This window comes from Lissotriton helveticus, chromosome 7, assembly GCF_964261635.1.
Source record: "Lissotriton helveticus chromosome 7, aLisHel1.1, whole genome shotgun sequence".
In the NCBI taxonomy this organism is placed as follows: domain Eukaryota; kingdom Metazoa; phylum Chordata; class Amphibia; order Caudata; family Salamandridae; genus Lissotriton; species Lissotriton helveticus.
The window spans coordinates 1010097417-1010124904 of NC_136068.1; the positions used below are offsets into that span (position 1 = coordinate 1010097417).

General features: G+C 47.3%; 2 protein-coding genes across 7 annotated transcripts in view; one reads left to right on the forward strand and one right to left on the reverse strand.

Annotated features, from left to right (window-relative positions):
• FAXDC2 (fatty acid hydroxylase domain containing 2) overlaps window positions 1-27488 on the reverse strand; it is a 180453-nt gene that overhangs the window by 128451 nt on the left and 24514 nt on the right. The window contains exon 1 of one of the 5 annotated variants that reach the window (XM_078653684.1): window positions 6442-6581. The exons of 2 other annotated variants lie outside the window; for them this stretch is intronic. The gene's annotated coding sequence lies outside the window, so the exon portion shown is untranslated. Of the gene's footprint in view, window positions 1-5962; window positions 6351-6441; window positions 6582-27488 lie in introns of those variants that run through there. 2 more of the 5 variants (XM_078653683.1, XM_078653686.1) reach the window with 2 other exon arrangements.
• Window positions 6737-27488, forward strand: part of CNOT8 (CCR4-NOT transcription complex subunit 8) — a 311753-nt gene continuing 291001 nt past the window's right edge. Inside the window, exon 1 of one of the 2 annotated variants that reach the window (XM_078653688.1) lies at window positions 6737-6870. The gene's annotated coding sequence lies outside the window, so the exon portion shown is untranslated. The remainder of the gene's footprint in view (window positions 6871-27488) is intronic. The other variant, XM_078653691.1, reaches the window with a different exon arrangement.

A 27488-nucleotide genomic window follows, 5' to 3' on the forward strand; every position in this document is an offset into this window, starting at 1 on the left:
GTATGACATTGTTCTGCATTCTGTCCATCAACTGTTGTTTTGCATTTGTCACCCCGAGTGGGATGGGTATGCTCAGACGTGAGTCTCATGCTCTCCACACCACTGGAGTCAAGCTATCCTGGCTGAAGACGGCTGATAGCCAGAAACCGGTCATAGGATGCTTGATTCCGGTCCAGGAAAGACATGGCTTGGCAGTTCGGGCTGGAATGTTCCCATGAGGCACAGGATCAAGGCTGATTTGCATATGGCCATGTCTGAACTGGGGTGGTGTGGAGTGCAAAAAAACGATGGATTTAGGCCCAGATCTCTGCACTGGGGTGAATGTATGACATTGTTCTGCATTCTGTCCATCAACTGTTGTTTTGCATTTGTCACCCCGAGTGGGATGGGTATGCTTAGACGTGACTCTCATGCTCTCCACACCACTGGAGTCAAGCTATCCTGGCTGAAGACGGCTGATAGCCAGAAACCGGTCCTAGGATGCTTGATTCCGGTCCAGGAAAGACATGGCTTGGCAGTTCGGGCTGGACTGTTCCCATGAGGCACAGGGTCAAGGCTGATTTGCATATGGCCATGTCTGAACTGGGGTGGTGTGGAGTGCACAAAAACGATGGATTTAGGCCCAGATCTCTGTACTGGGGTGAATGTATGACATTGTTCTGCATTCTGTCCATCAACTGTTGTTTTGCATTTGTCACCCCAAGTGGGATGGGTATGCTCAGACGTGAGTCCCATGCTCTCCACACCACTGGAGTCAAGCTATCCTGGCTGAAGACGGCTGATAGCCAGAAACCGGTCCTAGGATGCTTGATTCCGGTCCAGGAAAGACATGGCTTGGCAGTTCGGGCTGGACTGTTCCCATGAGGCACAGGGTCAAGGCTGATTTGCATATGGCCATGTGTGAACTGGGGTGGTGTGGAGTGCAAAAAAACGATGGATTTAGGCCCAGATCTCTGTACTGGGGTGAATGTATGACATTGCTCTGCATTCTGTCCATCAACTGTTGTTTTGCATTTGTCACCCCGAGTGGGATGGGTATGCTCAGACGTGAGTCTCATGCTCTCCACACCACTGGAGTCAAGCTATCCTGGCTGAAGACGGCTGATAGCCAGAAACCGGTCCTAGGATGCTTGATTCCGGTCCAGGAAAGACATGGCTTGGCAGTTCGGGCTGGACTGTTCCCATGAGGCACAGGGTCAAGGCTGATTTGCATATGGCCATGTCTGAACTGGGGTGGTGTGGAGTGCACAAAAACGATGGATTTAGGCCCAGATCTCTGTACTGGGGTGAATGTATGACATTGTTCTGCATTCTGTCCATCAACTGTTGTTTTGCATTTGTCACCCCAAGTGGGATGGGTATGCTCAGACGTGAGTCCCATGCTCTCCACACCACTGGAGTCAAGCTATCCTGGCTGAAGATGGCTGATAGCCAGAAACCGGTCCTAGGATGCTTGATTCCGGTCCAGGAAAGACATGGCTTGGCAGTTCGGGCTGGACTGTTCCCATGAGGCACAGGGTCAAGGCTGATTTGCATATGGCCATGTGTGAACTGGGGTGGTGTGGAGTGCAAAAAAACGATGGATTTAGGCCCAGATCTCTGCACTGGGGTGAATGTATGACATTGTTCTGCATTCTGTCCATCAACTGTTGTTTTGCATTTGTCACCCCGAGTGGGATGGGTATGCTCAGACGTGAGTCTCATGCTCTCCACACCACTGGAGTCAAGCTATCCTGGCTGAAGACGGCTGATAGCCAGAAACCGGTCCTAGGATGCTTGATTCCGGTCCAGGAAAGACATGGCTTGGCAGTTCGGGCTGGACTGTTCCCATGAGGCACAGGGTCAAGGCTGATTTGCATATGGCCATGTCTGAACTGGGGTGGTGTGGAGTGCACAAAAACGATGGATTTAGGCCCAGATCTCTGTACTGGGGTGAATGTATGACATTGTTCTGCATTCTGTCCATCAACTGTTGTTTTGCATTTGTCACCCCAAGTGGGATGGGTATGCTCAGACGTGAGTCCCATGCTCTCCACACCACTGGAGTCAAGCTATCCTGGCTGAAGACGGCTGATAGCCAGAAACCGGTCCTAGGATGCTTGATTCCGGTCCAGGAAAGACATGGCTTGGCAGTTCGGGCTGGACTGTTCCCATGAGGCACAGGGTCAAGGCTGATTTGCATATGGCCATGTGTGAACTGGGGTGGTGTGGAGTGCAAAAAAACGATGGATTTAGGCCCAGATCTCTGCACTGGGGTGAATGTATGACATTGTTCTGCATTCTGTCCATCAACTGTTGTTTTGCATTTGTCACCCCGAGTGGGATGGGTATGCTCAGACGTGAGTCTCATGCTCTCCACACCACTGGAGTCAAGCTATCCTGGCTGAAGACGGCTGATAGCCAGAAACCGGTCATAGGATGCTTGATTCCGGTCCAGGAAAGACATGGCTTGGCAGTTCGGGCTGGAATGTTCCCATGAGGCACAGGATCAAGGCTGATTTGCATATGGCCATGTCTGAACTGGGGTGGTGTGGAGTGCAAAAAAACGATGGATTTAGGCCCAGATCTCTGCACTGGGGTGAATGTATGACATTGTTCTGCATTCTGTCCATCAACTGTTGTTTTGCATTTGTCACCCCGAGTGGGATGGGTATGCTTAGACGTGAGTCTCATGCTCTCCACACCACTGGAGTCAAGCTATCCTGGCTGAAGACGGCTGATAGCCAGAAACCGGTCCTAGGATGCTTGATTCCGGTCCAGGAAAGACATGGCTTGGCAGTTCGGGCTGGACTGTTCCCATGAGGCACAGGGTCAAGGCTGATTTGCATATGGCCATGTCTGAACTGGGGTGGTGTGGAGTGCACAAAAACGATGGATTTAGGCCCAGATCTCTGTACTGGGGTGAATGTATGACATTGTTCTGCATTCTGTCCATCAACTGTTGTTTTGCATTTGTCACCCCAAGTGGGATGGGTATGCTCAGACGTGAGTCCCATGCTCTCCACACCACTGGAGTCAAGCTATCCTGGCTGAAGACGGCTGATAGCCAGAAACCGGTCCTAGGATGCTTGATTCCGGTCCAGGAAAGACATGGCTTGGCAGTTCGGGCTGGACTGTTCCCATGAGGCACAGGGTCAAGGCTGATTTGCATATGGCCATGTGTGAACTGGGGTGGTGTGGAGTGCAAAAAAACGATGGATTTAGGCCCAGATCTCTGTACTGGGGTGAATGTATGACATTGCTCTGCATTCTGTCCATCAACTGTTGTTTTGCATTTGTCACCCCGAGTGGGATGGGTATGCTCAGACGTGAGTCCCATGCTCTCCACACCACTGGAGTCAAGCTATCCTGGCTGAAGACGGCTGATAGCCAGAAACCGGTCCTAGGATGCTTGATTCCGGTCCAGGAAAGACATGGCTTGGCAGTTTGGGCTGGACTGTTCCCATGAGGCACAGGGTCAAGGCTGATTTGCATATGGCCATGTATGAACTGGGGTGGTGTGGAGTGCAAAGAAACGATGGATTTAGGCCCAGATCTCTGTACTGGGGTGAATGTATGACATTGTTCTGCATTTTGTCCATCAACTGTTGTTTTGCATTTGTCACCCCGAGTGGGATGGGTATGCTCAGACGTGAGTCCCATGCTTTCCACACCACTGGAGTCAAGCTATCCTGGCTGAAGACGGCTGATAGCCAGAAACCGGTCCTAGGATGCTTGATTCCGGTCCAGGAAAGACATGGCTTGGCAGTTCGGGCTGGACTGTTCCCATGAGGCACAGGTTCAAGGCTGATTTGCATATGGCCATGTCTGAACTGGGGTGGTGTGGAGTGCAAAAAAACGATGGATTTAGGCCCAGCTCTCTCTACTGGGGTGAATGTATGACATTGTTCTGCATTCTGTCCATCAACTGTTGTTTTGCATTTGTCACCCCGAGTGGGATGGGTATGCTCAGACGTGAGTCCCATGCTTTCCACACCACTGGAGTCAAGCTATCCTGGCTGAAGACGGCTGATAGCCAGAAACCGGTCCTAGGATGCTTGATTCCGGTCCAGGAAAGACATGGCTTGGCAGTTCGGGCTGGACTGTTCCCATGAGGCACAGGGTCAAGGCTGATTTGCATATGGCCATGTCTGAACTGGGGTGGTGTGGAGTGCAAAAAAACGATGGATTTAGGCCCAGATCTCTGTACTGGGGTGAATGTATGACATTGTTCTGCATTCTGTCCATCAACTGTTGTTGTGCATTTGTCACCCCGAGTGGGATGGGTATGCTCAGACATGAGTCCCATGCTCTCCACACCACTGGAGTCAAACTATCCTGGCTGAAGACGGCTGATAGCCAGAAACCGGTCCTAGGATGCTTGATTCCGGTCCAGGAAAGACATGGCTTGGCAGTTCGGGCTGGACTGTTTCCATGAGGCACAGGGTCAAGGCTGATTTGCATATGGCCATGTCTGAACTGGGGTGGTGTGGAGTGCAAAAAAACAATGGATTTAGGCTCAGATCTCTGTACTGGGGTGAATGTATGACATTGTTCTGCATTCTGTCCATCAACTGTTGTTTTGCATTTGTCACCCCGAGTGGGATGGGTATGCTCAGACGTGAGTCCCATGCTCTCCACACCGCTGGATTCAAGGTATCCTGGCTGAAGACGGCTGATAGTCAGAAACCGGTCCTAGGATGCTTGATTCCGGTCCAGGAAAGACATGGCTTGGCAGTTCGGGCTGGACTGTTCCCATGAGGCACAGGATCAAGGCTGATTTGCATATGGCCATGTCTGAACTGGGGTGGTGTGGAGTGCAAAAAAAGATGGATTTAGGCCCAGATCTCTGCACTGGGGTGAATGTATGACATTGTTCTGCATTCTGTCCATCAACTGTTGTTTTGCGTATGGTGCAGCAAAAATGCCAAATTTGAAAGGTTTGGAGAAAAAACACTGTTTCTCAAACTATATGCATGACTTGAGGAGGTGTAATTTTTTTATGCTGGTCCCTTTCTACCAAAGTTAGTAGATAGGGATTAGCATCAAAATCCATGGGTGAGTGCATGCAACTGTCCACTTACGGTGGTACGCCTCCTTGATGTAAAGTAGAACACAGTGCTACTTAGTTTTACTTTAGGGCTACTGTCTAATGCACTCCATGATTTGTTCTGAAAAGTTAGCCTCAAAACAACCAGGCTCAAAGTGTTAGGAAATCTGCCCCATAAAAGTAATAAAATGATCGAAGTCTCCTCTAATAGAACTGTGTTGATACCCATAGGAACCCTTTTTAGAAACCTTACAATAATGAAAGGTTGAAAAGAGGGGGTGCATACGGGTCAATAAGGTGCAAAGCTTATGCCTTTCAATTTGCATGCAGCGATTTGATGCTAGTTCATAGTTCAATGTGCCATATTAGAAGGCTTATTATTACTTATGAACTCCAAGTAACAAAATGATCCCTGTGACAAAAGCAATAATCTACTATCGACAAAAAACGCTAATCTGTGATCTGCACTTCACATGTTCTTTGCAGGAGAGACATTAACCCTCTATGCTACTGCATTATGAGTCAAAACGGTGACTAGACAAATAACAGATCTCTCGCTCTAGCATTAACCACAAGAATGTATCATGCTGTCGTAACTATTTCCGAAAAATGCCCTGCACACAAAGCTCTCTGCAGGCTGGTCTTATCTCGGTTTCAGCCTTGCATGCAGAGGGCACCCCCTTGACCTTGGCGCCCAGTGGTACGAAATTGGCCGCACCGCCCTAAAGCCCTGCCACAAACATTGAGAGATCAGCTCCTAGTATGGTCCCCAACAGGAGGGGTTTGAGCACGTGTGATATTAACTGAAATCTGAGTTGGCCAATGCACAGGGTGGCATTAACCCACTCTTCCAAACCGCAGGGATCCATACTACAGTAACTTACATGCTCTGACATCAACCGATTAGAAAGACATCCGCCCATTTGAGGTTACCTTAAAAACTCCAGCGGCGCAGGCACACACCCAACGTCAGCCTTAGAGCCCCCTGGACAGCTCTTTTCCGAGAAGCACAATGAAGGAATGGCCCTTCCCTGTCCCGGGTCAGCCAGCTACTGGGAAGTGCTGAGGGAAGAAGGCTTAAGTAGCCCGGAGGCGGACGGAGATAACGTCCACTGTACTTGATATTATATTGCCTGTCCTTTCGCAGTAGCCTTTGCCCGTAGAGATATGTACGTTTTATGGTTATGGAGGCTCTGTCCCCTTGAAGAATATCCCAAGCCGCTAGCCATTTGCTGCCAGGTAGATAGATAGCACGTCAGCAATAGCACACGAAGTCCTATCCCAGCAGTCCTCCCCCCTCCCCTTCCCGCAGCTCACTGATGCACTGTTGTGTTGCACGCGCGTCCCCTAGCCTCGCGCTGGCGTTGGTATGTCATCCGCTGGCATTTTAGAATGCCCGCTGAAATTCTTACCGTTGAGAGTTGACAGTTATTCTTGACCTGACCAGCTGCAGACGCGGACCCTCCGGTCTTGCTGGTGTGTTGTTTATTTACTACTGAATAAAGTTGATCTTCGACTCAAGCGTGTCTGAGGAGACTTCTTAACATGCACTTAAGTAAGCAAATGAAGCCGCACTGGGCCAAATACACTGCCTCTCAGGCTCAGCGAATAGAAATGCGCCACACGCATCGCGCTCTAGGTTAACGGTGAGCGCAGAGGTCACGGGGCCACGAGCGGCGCGTGCTGTAGAACCCCACAGCTCCGAACGTATCTCTTCTTGCGTATCTAGGCAACCGGTGAGCACCGCGTTCACTGGAAGTATGAAGCCTCAAGTGACACCAGGGCTCCAGATGAAATGGGACAGGCAGTCTTTCGGGGCCTAAAACTGAAAATGTACACAGGTATGTATGTCCTTCTTTTTTTGCCTATTACCAGTACATCATGTCAGCTTCTCTTTGTTTGAAGCTAGAGCATGTTTTGACTCTGAATGCAACACACTCGTCAGCCTGTTGGCTCGTGAACGAGTTTGAACTCGGATATTTGAAAGGAAGATTCAGTAAAGTGAATGAAAGGTCAATTTAAATGAGAAATACAGCTTTATAAAGAGGGTGGGCCTATTGACGTAAATGGAGGCATGTTGCTTTTTAAGAGCGAACATTTTGAAAAGAGGGTAAAACAAATGAAAATTAGTTAATGTGAATGATCCAATGAGAAGCTCATGCCATCTTCGTAATAGTGGAAGATGCTTAAGAAATGGTATACATAGCACAAAATGGGCACGAACCATCCTGAGAAAACTACAAAATGATTTTCTCGTTTTGGGTCAGTCGTTCTTGGGCATGAGAGAGTAGAAGTGTTTACTGGTGGGTGTGTAGTGCACTGCTCTGCCAAGCAGTTTCTAAGCACCAAGACCACATTTGAAGTTGACATTAAGGGAATCAAACCTTTAGAAGCAGAACAGGGAAAACATGGTCATCAGACTTCTGTGGATGAAGGAAGTCGATGCATAAATATATGAATAACTGGAAATATTCTCAATTTTCTGTGAGAAAAGGTGATAAACTCTGTTGAAACAAACATGAAAAATCATTATAATTATTTTACGCTCATTCAAATTGATGATAAAAGTATAAGATATTCAATCAATCAATCAATCAATCAATCAGAGTACTTGTAAAGCGTGCAACTTACCGGTGAGTGTCTCAAGGCGCTGAGGGGAGGGGTGGAGGGGGGGTGCTGCTATTGCTTGAAGAGCCAGGTCTTGAGGAGTCTTCTGAAGGCGAGTAGGTCTTGGTCTGCCGTATGTGGGTAGGGAGGGTGTTCAGGTTTTGGCGGCGAGGTAGGAGAAGGATCTGCTGCCAGAGATCATTCGTTGGATACGGGGGACAGCGGCGAGGGCGAGGCTGGCGGAGCGGAGCTGGCGGGTGGGGGTGTAGAAGTGGAGTCTGCTGTTAAGGTAGGCTGGTCCGGCGTTGTGGAGTGCTTTGTGTGCGTGGGTGAGGAGCTTGAAGGTGATCCTCTTGTCGATGGGGAGCCAGTGTAGGTCTCTCAGGGTGGTGGGTGATGTGGCTGTGGCGGGGGATGTTGACGATCAGTCGGGCGGAGGCGTTTTGGATGCGTTGTAGTCGTCGTAGGTGTTTGGCTGAGATTCCTGCGTAAATTGTGTTGCCATAGTCCAGTCTGCTGCTGACGAGGGCCTGTATCACCGTTCTTCTTGTTTCGGTCGGAATCCACTTGTAGATCCTGCGGATCATGCAGAGGGTGTTGTAGCAGGAGGAGAAGACGGCGTTGACCTGTTAAGCCATGGAGAGGGAGGAGTCGAGGATGAATCCTAGGTTGGTTGCATGGTCGGTGGGTGTTGGTGCTGTTCCCAGTGTGGTCGGCCACCAGGAGTTGTCCCAGGCTGATGGGGTGGGTCCGAGTATGAGTACCTCCATCTTGTCCGAGTTCAGCTTCAGACGGTTTATCCTCATCCAGGTTTATTTAGAAAATAATACAACTAAATGAAGTCTCTTTGGCTGCAATTGGTGAGTCCTGATATCATGGTCATGTGGGCTGGCAGTAGAGACAGTTAGCTGCATTTAGCCAAGATTGTATATGGGTAGTGCTGCTGGGAAGAGAGATCAGCAAACATTCTCTCTTCAAGTGGTTCACTTTGCAGTGGAAGTGAGACATCCTAGACTGAATCATGCCTAACTTAAATAGAGGTGTGTGAAATTTGTATAATTTGCTTCTGCATAATTGTGCAAAATGTCAGAATTATTATGCTTACGTACGTAAAATACAAAACCAGCTTTTAGCTCCAGATTTGTCCATTAAACAAGCGAGGCCGCAATTGGTGCAAAAATACAGCACAAAAAAAGCAAGTGTGCCAAACAGCAGCCACTTGCATTTTTGTCATTTGTGTTCTTCGCATGCCCTTGCGCTACATTTTTTAAATGAACAGAACGTAATTACACAACGTGGCATAAAAGCATAATTTCAGGAATTTTGCACACGAAGGGTAATGCCAAATTACCAAAATACCATTGTACTTATGTTTCTCTGGTGCACATGCAGATGACTTTGTGACATAAGTACAAAAAAACACATTCCCAGTATCTTGGGCAGGCCCATCAATGTACGCAGATTGAGCAGGGGCAGGCAGGCTGAGCAGAACTGGCCTCACTTAAATTCAAGTGTTGTTCACCAGTGTGTACTAATCTGTGCACAAAGAGTCCTGCCAATAATTGCATTTTTTTATCTCAGTGAAGTTAGGAAAACATCCCCATCCTTATTTTCATAATACTTAAAACATTAATGCAGTGTTTTACAAAAAGGCGCAAACTGCAAGTGTGGACCACTTTTTTAGGGTATTTTTTATCCCAATACAACCCTGGGGGTGGGAAGTGGGTGTGGCATGTGATGGCATATTAACCTTTATGCATGTCATGGCGTGCACATAAGTACTTCTGTCTCCTTGTTTCTCTGGCTCCACCCACCCTCCTGCCAGGGGCTATAACATCGTAGCCAGTAGAAAGCCCTTCCTGACATACCAAGCACAACAAAGGCCTGATCCAGGTAGGGTGGGTGGGAAACATGGACTGGGTCGAGGACAAGTAGGACTAAGAGTAATGAGGATTACCGGTAAGTAATCATAGCATTACCTCTGCGTCCCTCGTCCTCAATCCAGTCATAACAATTGAGGTATACCAAAGCAACCAATCACTCGAAGGCCTTTGGAAGACTGCCAGAAACAAACCGGACAGTACACAAGAGTGAAGCGCACCACAGTCAAATGTTTAATTTCACAACAGAATCAAGGGGGATGAATAGATTCCACAGCACGCAAAACACCACAACCAAAATTCAAACGGTCATTTAGGGCGCACTTCAACCGATAATGCTTAACAAAGGAAGAGTCAGAAGCCCAAGTCCCAGGACGACAGATCTCATCCAGCGACACCCCATGAAAGGCAGCCCAGGAAGCCGAGACACCCCTTGTGGAACGGGCCTGCATCCCTGAAGGACAAGGCACACCAGAGCCCTGATTAGCCAAAGAAATAACAGACTTGATCCAATGGCCCAGGGTAAGCAAAGAAGCACCCTTCCCACCACCAGCCAGCCCAAACATCACAAACAGACTGTCCAAGGATCGAAAAGCCACTGACGCCACAAACACACACGTCAAAGCAACGCTTAGCATCAATAGTGTGTAACAACTGATCAGCAGGAGAAGAAGGAGAAGGGCAGAAAGAAGGCAAGATCAACTCCTGAGAAGTATGAAACCTAGAACACACTTTAGGCAGAAAACCAGGACCCAAAAATAAGATCACAGCATCAAAAAGGGCGGGGAACAGTGCAAGGCAGTAAGTAAGCTCACCCAATCTCCGAGCCGAGGTAATGGCCACCAGAAAGGGCCCTTTAAAAAACAAGAACTTGAGATCAACAGACAACAAAGGCTCGAAAGGAGAGTACAGGAGAACACGTAGGACCAGAGAAAGATCCCACGGAGGCACCGAAGAACGAACAACACGAGGGACACCAACAGCCCGTCCGTAGAGGGCAAGGAATCCAGATCTTAGAAAGCATGAATAGCAGCACATTGGCCCTTCAGGGTAGACAAAGCATAACCCTTGTGGAACCCGTCCCCAAAAAACTGCAGAATATCAGAGACAGAACAAGAAGTAGACAACATACCAAACCCAGAACACTAGAAGTCAAAAGAAGACCAATGTTTAGAATAAGAATACAAAGTAAACCTCCTACGGGGAGGCCTGCATCACAGAAATTTGTGGTCAGGCAAACCTCGGCCTCCTAGAGACTGCCGCTCAAACTCCAGACCGCTAAGGTGAGAAGGACCAGCAGGGGAGGGTTTGAAGACCTCAGGGAGATGGGCATCTTAGCAAGATCCAAGAAGGGCCCACCTCCAGACTCAGCAACAACAGGAACTAAGACCTCCTGGGCCAGTGAGGTAGCACAGCCACCGCCTGAGCCTCCACCCTCTGAACCATCAACACAAACACAGGGATGAAAGGAAAAGGAGGGAAGGCATACAGCAACCAAGAGGGCCACATTAATGACAAGGCCTTCACCCCTCATGCTACTCGTTCCGGAATCCGGGAACAAAAGAGGGGAAGAAGAGCATTGGTCCTGGAAGCACACAAAAAAAAGCACATGAGTCTCCAACCTCCGGTAAATCAACCGGAACACCCTAGGAGAGAGGCACAAAGTCAAAGAGGATGCAAACCTGCGGCTCAACGCGTCCGCTACCACATTGTGTAAGCCCCATATGTGCTGAGCCAAAATGTCCTGGAGATGAAGTTCTGCACAACCTGCAATTGCACTGGCCACCAGATTCATGAACTGACAGTGAGTACTCCCCTGATGATTTACGTAAGCCACAGTCACAGTGTTGTTGGACTGCACCAGAACATTGCAACCCAGCAGAGGATCCTAAAAGAAGCGAAGGGTCCGCTCCACAGCAGACAGATCCTTCCAGTTGGAGGACCAGTGGGACTCCAAGCCCCGCCAACGAGCCCGCACGGTCAAAAGTTGCACCCCCACCTGAAGCACTGGCATCCGTTGTCAACACCACAGGTGGAGTGGGAAGTAACCACATACCCCGGGATTGATTGGAAGAGTCCATCCAAAACTGGGGAGTGGCCACCACCTCTGAGCACATCGGAACTGCCACAGAGAAATCTAAACAGGGAATGGAACAAACCAGAGAAGATGCCACAGCAAAGGGGAAGATGCAACCTGGCCCAAGTAACAGTGAACACTGAAGCAGCCATGTGACCCTGCACCTCTAACCACTGAAGCAGAGGCGCCAATGTCTGAGACAACAGCCTCCCCAACAATGACTGCAGACGCAGCATCCTGGAAGATGGCAGGAACACCTTGCCCAGAACAGAATCGAAGTCTGTCCCTATAAAGGACCTCCTAGTGGCAGGAAGAAGATGGCACTTCGGAAAATTCAGAAGAAAGCTGTGGCCCTCTAGCGTATGAATGGTCAAATCCAGATGCTGAGAGATGACCAGGGCAGAAGGCGACTGCAGGAGCCAATCATCTAGGTAGGGAAACACAGACACTCTGAGGAGGTGAAGATGAGCCACAAGAGGAGCCACCACTTTGGGGAAGACCCTGGGAGATAAACACAGGCCGAAAGTGAGCACACAAAACTGCCAATGATGACCCCTCAGGTAAAACCTCATAAACCGCTGGAACCCCAGGGCCACAGGAACATGTAGGTACACATCCTGAAGATCGAAGGTAGACATCACCCAGCCAGCCTGAATCAATGGTATCACACACTGCAGGGTCTCCATTTTGAGGGAATTTTCAGACAAAGTGGTTTAAGGGCCCGGAGACTGATCACAATCCGAAAGCCACCCGTGACGCTCGGTACCAGAAAGATGACAGAATAAGTCTCCTGACCCCACTCCGACCGGGTTACAGGCACAATCGTCTTCTTCCGAAACAGGTGTTGAACCCCGTCCAGTAGGGCTTGACGACACAACACTTCCTTTGGAAGCGGAGTGCGTATCCTTCCAGATGCGGGGGGGATATGAACTCGATCCGGTAACCCTGCTCCAGGACATCCAGAACCCACTGGTCTGTTGTTGAGAGACGCTAAGCCCCCAGGAAATGGTGCAACCTCACGCCAACCTCTGGCAGCACCGCAGCAGGTACAAACTAGGCGTCGGCATAGTCAGGAATGCTGATTACCAGGACCTGCATCGGGAGGAGGCTTCTTGTGAAACCTCAACCTCCCTGGGCTCTTCTGGTTCCTGAACGAACTCCGCTACAGGTGAGAAGGATGCCGAAAAGACTTAGCATTAGAAAAGAATGACCCCTACACCGCTGCTGATGCCGGAAGGACAAGTAATGTTTCTGTTCCTTGAATACCCTGTGCAACTTCTCCTCGGTTAGTAAACGCAGTCGTGGCTGGATTGACTCGCGGGTGGGGGGTCAGGTGGGGGGTTCATGCGGGTGTTCATGCGGGGGGGGGGGTTAATAAAAAAAAAAAGAAAACGTACTTTCCTGGGTCCCACACCGTCTCAGCTCCTGGCCGGGTCCCGTGGAACAGGAAGCAGGCAGCCTCCCTCCCCTCCCATAAGCCAATCACGACACTGCAATGGCAGCATTGTGATTGGTTGGGACGCCGACCACACAGGCCATTTTGGGAGCCCATATTGGGAGGCCATTTTCTTCATGTAGGCTGCATGCAGCCTACATGGAGAAAAGGGAGAGTGTGCAAGACTGGTTTGGTCGGCCCCATAGAGCTGACCAAACAGTCAGGGCCCGCAGCATTGGGCTAGCCACTCCTCCCCTGCCCTCGAGCAGACCCGCCCCGCTAAACCCTTCTGCTTCTCGCAGTGCAAGAAGCAGAAACATAAAATTGTATTTATAATACAATTTTATGTTTCTGCTTTTTGCACTGCGAGAAAGCAGTGGGGCGATGCTCCTCCACCCCCATGGAGTAGCTGCCCCTGAGTAAACGGCAATCGCATCAGTGTTCCAACCTTTCAGTAACAAGTTCCGTCTGGCAATGAACGCACCACATGCCAAGTCCAAAGCATGAACAGAGTCAAAGGCAACATCAGAGAGGAACTCAGCCTGACGCCCCATGGACTCCAACAACTCAGGGCACTGACCACCTTCCTGCATGGCGGCGAACTAGTACTTAAAGTCAGACAGGAAGGATTGTGCGACATATGCACTATTCACCCCAGAACGGATGTCGAGATGTGACTCTGCATAGGCCTTCGTTAAAAAAGAATCGATCTTCTTATCCACAACATACTTCAGGACATTATCCTCAGCCATGGACGCACACCCTACCAGACTGGCCACAATAGAGTCAACATTAACCGACTCCGGAATAGTATTCTCCATGTCCTGCAAAGGGAACAGCCTAGACATGTCTCTCAGCATCATAATGTGGTCAGGATCTTTCAATTCCTTCAAAAGCATGCCAATCACAAAAGGATCAATGGGTAAAGCCTTCGTGGTCTGCTTCTGAAACTGTGGCAACACCATAACTCTGGAAATGCTGGCAACCTCCATATCAGGGAAACCCATGTTATCACTGACATGGTAAAGAATGTCCAGTAACATATCCTTAAAGATATACTTCCCATTAAGGTACATAGCACCCAATGAGGAACCATCAGAGGACTCAGAGCTAGAAATATCGGAGTAGAAGTTAGGACCCCCACCAGAGCACACACCAGAAGCCTTACTGGAGGATTTCATATTAGACAATGTCTCCAAAATCAGGGGCAGATTTACAAGCAACTGATGCATCAAAGTCAGTTTCCCTGCGCCACCATAGATGTGCCGTATTTACAATACAGCGTACCTTGGTGCAAGGATTGACAGATGCATCAGAAATTCTGACACATTTGTTGGTGCAAAAGTCACGCATTGCTGGAGTCATGTCGCATGCACGACGCGACTCCACCAATGAATTAGAGGCCTAACTTATTGTACTGCGTCACTCCTTACTCCAGCTTCAAGCAGGCGTAAGGTTTTGACGCAGTGGCGTCCTAGAAGTGGAGCAGTGAAATCTTATAGATTTCACTGCGTTACTTCTATGAGGCTTCCTGCGTGGCACCCCCATTGAGTCTGAACGCTGCGGGAGGTGCCAGACACACAGCCGCAAAGGCCCGATCCACAGGCAGGCGTACACCGGAACTGGAAAAAGACTGTTTCCAGTTCGGTCTCAGAAATGGCCATCAAAAGGAGTTCTGCAATGTCCAGCCTGTCCATGAGGCAGAAGGAAAAGGAACTGAGTCCTGACCAAGCCAAGCAATCCAGGCATAGAGATTCACTCACTCACCGAGCCCTGGAGGCCAAACGTCCCGACACCAGCAGATCCCATGACGGTCCAAAGGCACCCCCTGAGCCCAGCAAAGGAGGTAACCAGAGGTCATCCAAAACAAGGTAAGAGCCTTACCTCAGCGTCCCCCATCATGTCCACTGACAGGAAACAAAACAGGAAGTGGTTCCTACTGGCTATGATGTTATAGCCCCTGGCAGGAGGGTGGGTGGAGCCTAAAAGCATTTCTTGTTTTGTTTCCTGTCAGTGGAATATACCTCAGTAGTTAAGACTGGTTTGAGGACGAGGGACATAGAGGTAATGAGAGTTTAAATGGGACTAAGAAGTGGTTGGGCCAGTCTACTGGGACAGGAGGTTCAACTTTCATTTAACCAGCTTTAGCTATCATGAGGTCCAGGATAAAGTCTTGTTTGTCTGTAGGAGAGGTGTAGAGTTGGGAGAAGGTGGACTAAGGAGGAAAGAGGTCATCTGTGACATGTAGAACGTTTTCCTCTCACCAGAGTAGGTTTATGTCTCAGAAGAAGATGTGATTTTAGGCAGGGTAATTTCTCAAGGTTTAATGTAGTCATATGTTCCACGTAGGATTGGTTATCTCCAGGTGGGTGGTAAATTAAATGCAATATAGTAGGGTTGGTAGCCACCATTTTAATTACTATTGTGAGGCGCTGGAAATCGAAGAAGTCCAATTCAGTCAAGGCGAATGATGGAGTGGTCATGAGGTACCAACAGGTCCGCAATAATCAAAAATAGAATGGACACTAGTTTCTACAAAACCATTGGTTTGTACTTCGAAAACCCTCATAGACAACCTGATTTTCTATGGTGCGGTATATCTTTTTATCCGCCTCATCAGGGGTCGTGGCGTATTCATAGGGTAATCGATTAACGTGCTGGGTGCCAAGCCTCACCCGAGGCTACCTCCGGTACAGGTAGAAGTGTCCAGAAATAATGACAAAGGAGGTAAGAAAATGGATAAAAGTAGTGACTAGTCCAAAAATGTATTAGTTTTATTAAGAGATAGGTTCTAGACACTATAGATAAAATTAGATCGATATGAAGGTAATCAAGTAACTGGATTACCGCATGTCTTTTGAAAAAATGTCTACATGTTTCAGCTCTCTTGGCCCAGCCGGGTCTATGGAGCTTTCGTCAGGACAGGGACATATACGAGGATACAAATAAATAAAAAACTGCCACAATTTGTGTAGTATTTGTTGATAAGTATCAATGACTTATACTCAGAATGCCAACGCTGTGGAAACAAAAACCAACAATATATATTTTACATTTGGCTAAAAGCTCAAGTTTGGGCAGGCACACATGTATCAATGACATGGGGGGCACGTAAAGACTCCGATTCGGAGTCGCTACCATATAGGTGGTTGTAAAGCTACAACAAGGAGGAAAGGGAATCGGAAAAGAAATCAAGTCTGAGTGTATATATATACAGTCTGCGATAGATTCTCGGACAGCTTACATTTATACAGAAATCCAACTCATAAAAATCATGATATTCTCTCTCCTGAGTGACAGCAGAGTCATGAGGAGGCAATGCTTCCCAGAATGGTAAGACGCACTAGCCGAGTCCTAAACTCATGATATTATCTCTCCTGAGTGACAAAAGAGTAGTGAGGAGACACTGCTTCCCAGAATGGTAAGACGCACTAGCAAGGTCCTAATCCACGGCAGTTTAAGCTCTAAATATTAGCCCCCAAGAACTCCAAAAATTCTAGTAAAGTTACCTGTATTCAGCTTGGTGATAGCTTCAACAGGGAACAGGGAGTCGCTTAGTGGTCTTTTGCTGTCAGGGTTACAAGTGAGTGAGGGGGGGTTATCTACTCAAACTGTAATACCGAGGAAAATGTCCTCAGCTTGAACAGAAGGTCGGCTAAATAACACAAAGGGAGCGTAGTTCGAGATTTACAGCGCTTCTGTCTTTTAAGAAGTGGGAAGAGAGAGAGAGTGTTACTGTCTAGAGGTGAGGAACAAAGTTGGATTCAGTAGAACTGGTTCCAAGGGACATGGTCGTTCATCCCTACAATATTCGTTCTAAGGCGGTCAACCCACCTTTGCTCTTTTTCAAAGAGGATCTGTTCAGCATTGTGGTCCTTGTTTTCTAACATTTCGAGGACAGTCCATTTCAGGTCGTCGCATGTATGACCTGTTTCCACGAAGTGAGTACAAAGTTTGGTGGTATTCTTTTTGAGTCTCACATTACTCCTGTGTTCTCCTATGCGGAGTTTCACCTTACGGCAAGTCATGCCTACATATTGTCGCAGGCAGGGGCAGGTTATCAGGTAAATTACATGGGAAGAATTGCAATTCGTATGTTGCTTTTGAGTCCATAACAGGGTGTCCGTTAGCTGTAGAGTCTTAGTGATGTTCGTGAACTTGCAGACCCCACATGTGCCACAGGGGTAATGGCCTGTGACAGGAGCCATTGTTATGTCTCTTATTGTGGATTTCAAAAGTTTCTTTTTTGGCCTGGTGTGTACTAGGACATCCTTGATGTTTTTAGTTCTTCTATTGGCAAATCTTGGTTTTGGCCAATTGAGTTTGCCTGACGTCACTATTTGCCAATTCTTCCTGATTAACTTCTGAACCTCATACGTTGCAGGACAGTAGGTGGTCACACATGTTACTAGATCCTTGATGGGTTCTTTGATAACATTTTGTAGGAGGCATTCACGGGGCTGATGTCTGGCTCGTTTTTTACATTTCGAAATTACAGCTGTAGTGTAGTGTCTAGATTGCAACTTCTCGCTGAGCTCCTTTGCCTGTTTTTTATAGTCACTGTCCTTACTGCAGTTCCGTTTGTGCCTCAGAAACTGACTGTAGGGCAAATTATCTCGCAGGGTTCGTGGGTGGAAACTCTGATACGAGAGTAAGCTGTTTTTGGCTGTAGGTTTAGTGAAAGTTTTTGTCTCTAGTTTTCCATTTGAAACGAAGATCGTCAGATCCAAGAAATCGATATGGTCATTGCTCGAGGTATGAGTAAATTTCAACCACCTGTCTCTTCCATTGAGCCATTCCATGAACAGGGAAAGATCTAATCTGGTATCCCAGATTAGCAGAAAGGTCCAACAATGGTTGAAGGGCCTCATTCAGCCAGGTTTCTCTGAGTTATGGGAGGCCCAGGTTCTCAGTGGGGATGGTGTCTTAGATCTCAATTTTGTGTGTAGCTGCTGATTTGCAATTGTCGAGGAGGCATTTGAGACAGGACTGGGTTTGGAAAATGGAGGGTGACATGGAATGACTTTTGATGAGGTTGTCAAGGTTGAACTTCCTGTCTTTGTTGGGCATCTGCTTCTTCCTGGGCCCTCATATGTTAGATATCTTGCAAGCTAGTTGGTAGTGTTTGTGGCTAGTTTTAGATTCATACTAGGTGTGAGTTTATGCTATCCTCTGATATGCATGATGGTAATCTCGTTGGTCTCAGTTCTTTGTTTCTCTGTGGTTTGGTTATAAGCTTAGACCACTTTGAGGGGGGGCATCAGTTAAACTGGTAGAGATATGCATTGGAGTGTTGACTAGATCATTTTTGCATAATCAGATAGGAGGCTTATTTTTTATGAAGGATGGTTTCCATGTTAGAGAAGAGCATCTTCAAGTTAGGGTGTGTAAATTAAGGGTTCCAGATATTGTTTGTTGTCTTGATAATAGTGTCTGTAATGAGCTTTGGAGAACCCTATTTTGTTGGGTTGTCTATAGAGGGTGTCTGGGGGTCTGAATGTGTTAGGCTTTGAGAAGACTCGGTTGGTGGTAGAGGGTTGCAGGTTGAGAGGCGAACAAGGCCTGTTCATGCTATCTATCTCAGAGGAACTCCAGCCAGCAGGCCCGATCTTGCTGTTTAGTTCATAGGAATTCCACCCTGAGGAGTGTGAGGGGCTGTCAAAGTCAAAGTTAGTTATATTGTGAAGGATCATTAGCCTGGCGTTTTGTTATAGTTTGAGGCTTCTTCCTGTTGAAGCTGATGTTAGGCATGGAGGTGTCTGAGAACATTATGGAGGTTGGTTGGTTGGAGCAGGAGGAGGGAGGGGGGACAAAAGGCAAGCGGGGAGATCTGTTTGGAGCAGGGTAAAAGAAGTGTTGGAAATCTTAGCTGTCAGGCTGAAACACGTTTAATGTCTGTTTATTTAGTCTGAAAAATGTTGAGGGGATTGCAGTATCCTACCCCAAATCCCCTTAAAAGCTTTCAAAGCCAAAGCTAACCAAATCTAACCTCTCGTTATACAACAACAGTAAAAATATTGATACAAGCCTTGGATGATGATCTTCAATCCTTCAACGTGATTTTTACAACCCTATTTACATAAACAGGCATTAAAATGTGTCCCAACCCTACATCTAGGACTTCTGATTCTTCTTTGTTCCACATTCCCAGCAGGACTCCAGCCCCTTGTGCATGTTCCACCTCCTGGCTCAGTTTCCTGCCATAAAGAATTTTTAACTTGAATCAATTTCCTGATGTATGGTATTTTCGACTTGGAGAAGAAGAGGGGGTTTGTTTTCTGCTGGCCTCTTCTGGAGCAGTAGTGACAGTCAGAGATGAAGGTTTCTGGGAAAGGTTCAAGGAGTCTGTGTTTGTTATTAGTTTGTGGCACTTTTAGATAAATTAATACAGTAAATGATGCAGGAGGGTGGTGTATGTGGGGCATACTAAGCTGGAGATTGGGAGGCAATAGAGAGGTAGGGTCGGGTGTGGTGTAGGGTCGGATAGAGAAGGGTGGTTTTCAGAAGAATAACTGTAGAATGGGTAGTCCAAATTCAGTGAAGAAAAGAACAAGATGAAGTGGGAGATACTCAGAGATGGTATATGGAGTGAGATAGGGAAGGAAAATCAGCTTAAGTAAGAGGTTTGGATGCATCTTATATTATGTAATTAGTAGAAGGAGAGCCAGGGAAAAAATGAAAAATATCCTCATAATTATTCATGTGGTAAAGCAAGCTTCTGTCTTGTGCATCACTAACTGAACATTTACAAATAAACACAGCAATTATAGAGTATTTCATGTGGATTATACAATCCAAATGTAATTCAAAAGTGAATTAGGCTATTTTAATACTCAAGTAGAAAGAAGAAGGAGGAGGTTAACTCGGTAGAAGAGTAGCTCGTATAGTAATCCTTAGTGGGGATGCAAGACTGGAGTTGGGTAAAGGCTTATAAAGGACTGCGAGGGCAGACATTGAGGTTCCTAGTTACACATTTATGTTGTAGAAGTGAGTATGGCACTGAAGACTGACGAGGTACTGCTGTAAGTAGCCTTATCAGAGTAAGAAGGGGAGGACTTCAGGGAGTGGAGGGTAGCGGATATAGGGGCAGGACAACCGGGGGTGGGGGGTTGCAGAACATGGAGGGGTCAATGGAAAAAGGGGTAGAAGGGCACGGTGACGATAGAAAGCCGATCTGCTCATCTACTCATATAGGGGACAGAGTATGGCATGTTGGATCCTCAAAGAAGAGGCAGGCAGGAAGTGGTTTTACTGAGTGAAGGTCTACACTGGGAAAGCATAAATTCATTTGTGTGAACTTCATCCAGGATGATGTGGGGAGATGGCAGCCGATGGTGAGTCACAAGTAGAACCTGTTAGGCCCAGTAGCTCAAGCGGTCCTACGTTGCAGGGTGAGATATAGAGTTACCACAGTGTGGCTCTACTCATTGCCCAAAAGAACAGAGCTTCGCCTCAGGTGGTGGCTTCTCTCAGTTCCGGTGGGAATCCAGCCCTTGGTTCTCGAATCAAAGGCCTTCAGACTCAGGCCCAGGGGCACCACTGGAAGTATATAATGCTTTGCAACGGGGACTTATCCCAGTAATGCCCAAATAAAATAGGATGACTGGCATTTGAAGATGAACACGCAGGACCACAGTAAGAGGCAAAGGGTTAGGATGGCCAGTGGGAGCATAAGCAGGGTCAGAGGAGCCCCGTAAAGTCACAGTAGGTGAGTGGGATCAGGATGGTCGGCGAGGTGAAGCAAGCCGAGCAAGAAGTCAGCACAGTCCACATGTTGGCAGTTGTTGGTGAGCAAAGGTTTCCTGCAGAGTTTTATGTAGAGGCCCCGTCTGAAACTCATCTGACAGTACCTTAGTCAGTGCTCATAGGATTGTTAGTATATATTATTTGTTTCTAGTACAACTATTCCTAGTTGGCCCCAGTCATGACCCCTTCTGGATGTTTATGGAAATTCAGGCAAAGACTAAATCGGAAGGTAATTTAAACAAGCATTTACAATGCAACGGTTTCGCCTATGCTAAAGTTTGAGCTATTGGCATTGTAAGGGGTAAGCTCTGCAACTCCGGTATATGTCTGTAAGGAAGGAGGTGAACGCTTCTATAAGGCTCTTACAGATTAAGGACAGGTATTTTTTAGCTCTAGAATCGCTGTGCAGGCTGTGGGAGGGTGGAGGCCGGAGACTGAGGGCGCGCTGGATCGGCCGCGGCCCGCCATGCGGAGATAGATCGCTGCACCCGCGGCGGAGGTGGCACAGGCGACGGCGCATTATAGCCGTGGGGGGAGACCACTGGTGCCCGAGGAGGCCCCGCACAACTGCAGCTTTCTGCCGGTGCGGCCGGGCACGGCCTGGCGCCGGAGGTCGCACGATAGAGTTGCGCAAGTCACCCGCTGCTCCCGGAGGCGGCAACTTTTAAAGCTGGCCCCCCACGTCAAGGAGGACATTGTGACCGGTCATCAGGGGTGAAGCGGCCTGACGCAACACGGCAACCGGGACGTCGAGTGGAGGCTGCTCCCGGGCTCTGAAGGGCCGATGCAGGACTGAGGTAGGCGCGACTGACCGGGGAAAAGTTAAGCAGCCACCACCGTGCATCGACAAACCGTAGTCGGCCGGTGCACCCGAGGTCGGGGACATAAGAAGGACCACCAGTGTGCGTAGTGCTCCGGTGCGGCTGGGGCCCATTGAGTCAGAAGACAGGCAGCAGAATAAACAAACAAGTCAGGTCTCGGGCCGGCAGCCAATCACAGCGCAGCCCGGGAAATGACGTCACGGGGGTGTCCCGGGCCGTCAGCCAATCACAGCGCGGCCCGGGGAATGACGTCACGGGGGTGTCCCGGGCCGGCAGCCAATCACAGCGCGGCCCGGGACACACGGCAACAAGGGACGGGACTTAAAAAAAGAGTCAGAAACGCCCACGATTCGCGTTCTGACCGGGAAAGAGTGATGGACAACCATGTCTTCCAATGGCTAGCCTTCATTTATGGAGCTAGCCAATGGAAGAAGGGGCGGTTACAAGTCCCCACTACTGAGATAACATTAGATTTCGCCCTGGGCGGAGCACTGCTTCGCAGTGCTACGGCCAGGGCGAAACCTAAAAACCTGTAAAAATGTACTAATGTTCAAAATCTGTGGAGACCCAAAACATCTGTGAGGAGCTAAAAAAGATGTATTTTTCACAGAATTGACTGCTCCTAGCCATGGTTCTCTACAAGACTCTATAAAGCGTTTCAGTGCCGAAAGGCACAGCTCACTGGCCGCAAAGTGGTTTTGTTGTGAATGTAACTTTAACCAATTTTGTAGATCATGTGGTGACTTATACTGTTTCTAGTCGTGGTTGACCGTAGAACCTCAGACCTACTTACTTAATCCTACAGTGAGGGTAAATGCCTCGGGACTATTATCTAGTCCTGCGATTACTCTAAATAACAGGGCCTTGTTATGATGACTATAGCTTTAGGAATTATTATCTTATTCAGTGGCAACTGTTCAAGCCAGCCAGGTGAATGTGGGACTCTAAATCGACTGGTTACCTCGGTGGTGAATGACAGGCCTTTGCACCAATTTGACCATAGTATCTGGAGTAAGAGTGTCTACAATGCTGGGATGCAATGCACTGCTGCTCCAAGACACATCTGAAGACACATCAGAAGTTAATGTTAGTCTGTGACAGCAAGGTGTCTCTCAGGATTTCCCGCATGGGGCAATAGGGTAGCCTTTGTCCACAATAGAATCTGTGCTTATCAGATCAGATCTTTGAGCACACATGACAGTTCTAGATGGTATGTAACCTTTACAACGCATTTGTTACCACGCGGTACCTTTACCACGCGGCCGTTACAACGCAAGTCGTTACCACGACTTGCGCTGGAGGGCGCTGTGGGATAAGTAATTTTATAAATTTATATTCCAACAACCTTCCCTACTGTTACGGGGACTGGTGTTGGAATATAAAATTATAAAAATCCTAAATCCGCGCCCTCCAACGCAAGTCGTGGTAACGACTTGCGTTGTAGCGGCCGCGTGGTAAAGGTATGCGTTGTTACAACCTGCGTTGTAACAAGGTACATCCTTCTAGATACATGGCAGAGAGCCTAGTTTCAGCTGCGGATTTTCATTTCGCCTATTGACAGCAGGCGAGTTGAGTACATTGTTGTGGGGCCTCCAGATTTGCCCATATGACCTGCACATACAGATCAGACGTGCATAACGGTACTCTATGTCCAGGACAATATGGAAGTGTTTGGAACTGGGTACTATTCTCTAGCTTGTGTAATTGCTACACTTGCATCAAGCATACTCAGTGGAACATTGGATTCAAATTGGAAATGGCTTAATTGAACCACCTGATTCACACTATCTCGGTACTACTTGCTACTGGAGCACCTATATGAGGAAGAACCCCGAGTCAATCTTTGGGTTTCAACTTATATAATTGTACATTTGAAGCTATCATGTTCTCCACTCCTACACTGTGTTCATTGCTTCACATTGTTCTCTGTTGAAGCCTTCCTTGTTTTCTGTGATCATGGTAGTCCGTGTATGTTCCTTTTTCCTTCTGTTACTTCCCACAGTGGCAGCTGGTGATTTTTAAAAGTGGTGAAGCGTAATACTTACCAGCAGTTTTGTTTCAAAATTTGACTTGAGGGTTTCCCATATGTAAAAAAATACCTTCACTGTGCCATTTCCAACAATTCGTTATGGGTACCCACTTATGCAAAGAATTACACACAGTATTCCAGTACCAGAATTTTGGCACTGACATCTCCCGTATACCATGGGCACATACGTCAAAATGTATCTCCAGTATTACAACCCACCCCTTTGACACAATATAACATGGATATCCTCTCTGAGGCAAAGAATTACATTCAGTGTGCCAGCACCAGCATTTTGCCTTGGGTGGCCTCTCTTGTGCGAAGAAATACCTCCAATGTCCCAGCACCAGCATTTTACCATGGGTGCCCCCATGCTAAGAATTTCCTAAAGTATGCATTTGCTAGCATTTTTACATAGGTGTCCCTATGCCAAGAATTATAACTAGTATGTCAGGGCCTGCCCTGCATTTTGCCATGGATGCCCTTCCTTATTTCAAGATTTATCTGTAATATGCCAGTGGTAGCATGGGTGTCGCCGTAACTCAGAACTATATTGAGTATGCCATGGCCAGCGGCAGACTCACAGTCATAATACATGCAAACACATTCTTACTCACTCTCTCACATTCACTCATACTCACTCTCTCTCACATTCACTCTCTTCTCCCTCACTCTCTCTAAATCACTCCCTTCACTTACCCAATGTCACTCATACTCACTCTCAATCACTATTATCCACATACAAACATAGCCATGCTCATTGGTCCTCACTGTCATAAACACACACTCACGCGTCCATGCTTTCTGACACTGCCTGATGCAACTGCACCTGCTGCATCATTGATAGCTACACCCCTGACTAACTTTGCGTCCCTCTCACAATCTCCATTCATTCACTCGTTTTAACACACTCACGCTCCTTCACCACTTGCTCGCATGCACTATCACTAAGCCATACACTTTTTCAAACTCAGATTCTCACTTACATTGACTCTCATTGACACTCAAAAACACACATACTCTTAATCAATCTTATTCGCTCTCAATCACTCGCAAATACATACCAACACATGCACAGAGAAACAACTTTTTGTACTACTTACCTTGCTTCCTTTGCTGTCAACTTGGAGGTTCCAAGGTATCAACCAAGCAGGAATCTAGCCCTGGAGCTTAATACCAACAAATCATGATTCTCAACAAGGAGCTAGTCAGACCAGCAACGCTAGGTGTGAAAAGGGGAAGACCAACTTCTGCACTCTTTCAGCTTCTTGATAGGACTGAAAGCACAGCCCTATAAAAGGTTGGAAGAAGAGGGGGGATCCTGCTGTTCTGTGTGGCTTCTCGTTTGCCTCAAGTATGTACTCATGTGTGCCTTAACAGCCATATTTTAGCAGACCTACTGTGCTGGCTGAGGCATGCACAGTATGTCTGTTAAATAAAATGGATTAATCTAAAGAGTGTTGTGTTTAGCCCACTGTAGCTGGATTGTGCCTCAGCCTCTTCCTTCGCCCCTCCTCTCCTCCGCCCCCTGCCATCATATCATCAAGAGTCTGGAGATGGCCTGAGCGGGCTGAACTGCACACTGCCAATGTTCATGGAAGCACAAAAGTTGTGTTTTCATGAAAACGGTTCAGTTAAATAATTAGCAGTTGTGACACCTCAAATGAGGCAGAGCTGCTAAAGCACCTAATAAGGAGCTGTCACTGACATCCCATCCGATCAACCATTACACCTTAGGAATACCTAAACAAAAACGAGATCCTCAACAATGCTCAATGTGGTTTCAGAACACACCACAGCACAGAATCGGCCTTGGTGGTGGCTACCGAGGAGATAAGATCCATTATGGACAATGGAGGGAAGGATGCAGTGATCCTTTTGGATCTGTCCGCAGCCTTCGAGATCATGAGCCAGTCTGTGCTTATAGACCATATGGTCAAGATTGGGATTGGTGAAATGGCTCTGGATCGTCTTCAATCCTTCCTCACTGACAGAGAGCAGTCTGAGAATTTATATCAAAATCCTTCTCACTACCTTGTGATGTCCTTCAGGGATCCTCAGTGAGACCCACGCTCTTCAATTTATATGTTGTTCTCCTGGCTAGACTGAACCGATCCTTCGGCATTTTTACAATTTCCTATGCTGACGACACCCAAATTGTCGTGTCTATTTCCAGCTACGTTAAAGGGGTCTCTCGCTGCTTCAACAGTTGCATGTGTGAAGTCGTCAGCTGGATGCAATAGTTTAAAACTGAACTCTGAGAAAACCAAGGTTTTTCCCTTTTGGAATCCATCCTGGTGGTCTCAGACCAAGGGCCCTAAGCCCTTCCTATCCCGGTCCCTAAAGTTAGAAACATGGGGGATGATCTTCTACGTCAATCTTACTTTCAGAGACCAAATCAACAAACTCACTTCCTCCTGCTTTTTCCTAAGAACCCTAGAAAAACTGCACAAACAAACCCCAATTACTGCAGAATGCAGCAGCCGGTTTCCTCAAGAGAATACCTATATTTAAATCAGTTTCTCACGCCCTAGTGTAGCTCCACTTGCTCCCTGTCTAGAAGCAAGTTTCCTTAAAAGCACTCTGTATGGGGCATACATCACTCCATGGTTCAGGTCCAGAGTACCTGAAGAAGAAGTTCATATGGGACACACAAAGGAAAGCTCTGCGCTCAGCTGCATCCAAAACAATCATAGTCCCCAAATGCAACAATGTGTCTTGGGGTGGTAGGAGCTTTGTCTATTCCACTTTTAATATTTGGAATAAACTCCCTGAGCATCTGAAACATCTGGCAAATTTGATCTGCTTCAGTAAATATCTCAAATCCTGCTTTTCTCACTCCCTTACTGATCACTCTATTGCGTCAATACTTGCAGAACCCAGCGCCAATATCCCAACAGGTATTTGCGCGCTCAACAAGTAATATCAGTATCAATTGTCTGTACTCCAGAGGCCTTCAAATTGTGGGGTGAAGCTCCCTGAGGGTTCGTGGCTGTATTCCCAGGATAGCGCAAATGTGTCTGCATTTATTTGTAAACAAAAAAAAACCTGAAAGCTGGTGCGTTTCCAGGCTGTCTTCCTCTACTTGCAGAAATTGAAGGCCAAAGCAAAAGTGGGGGACTGCAGTACTGAGTTCCATGGGGCCGAGGCAGTGGGCAAGGAGATGGGAGTCAAAGAGTTGGCTAAAAAGAACTAAATATTAGGCATTTTGTTGCCGTTTTCAGCTCCAGCTTACTGCATATAAAGTAACATGGACAGACCTTAACTGAAAAAAAAATGTTAATTTAACTAATGGATGCGAATTGTATTCTTTTAAGTTACGAAACCTTGGTTGGTTAATGTGATCACTACAGCTGTCTATGTGTATGACCAGAGAGTCACAGAATGGTCCTCATTGGTGCAGTGAGGAATAGTGACTTGTATATTTATAGCAGAGGCCCAAGCCTGTGATGGAAAGCATTGCAAATATGCCATTATTTTCAAATTGTATTACACAGTATAAAATAGGCTCCTTCACAATTGTGTACACTTCTATAATAAGTAATTAAACGGTATCTAGTGCAAACATTTTTCTAAGTGTCCATTAAAAAGACGCACTATAGAACTCCATTGAAAACACCTTTATAATACCTCTAAAAACAAAGTACATATTTCTCACCATGAAGCTTAAGGTGACTGAATCAATTAACGTCTATACTGACTCCAAAGCAATTTTTATATTTTGAGATTAATGAATTGCACACATTTACATTTCTTTCAGGTAGCATGCACCCTGCTGAGAAGGCAGGTTTCTTCTTTAGGTCTCTGTTCCTCTCTCTGCTTCACAGCACAGCACAGCACAGCAGCCCCTCCACCCTGCTCTACTAT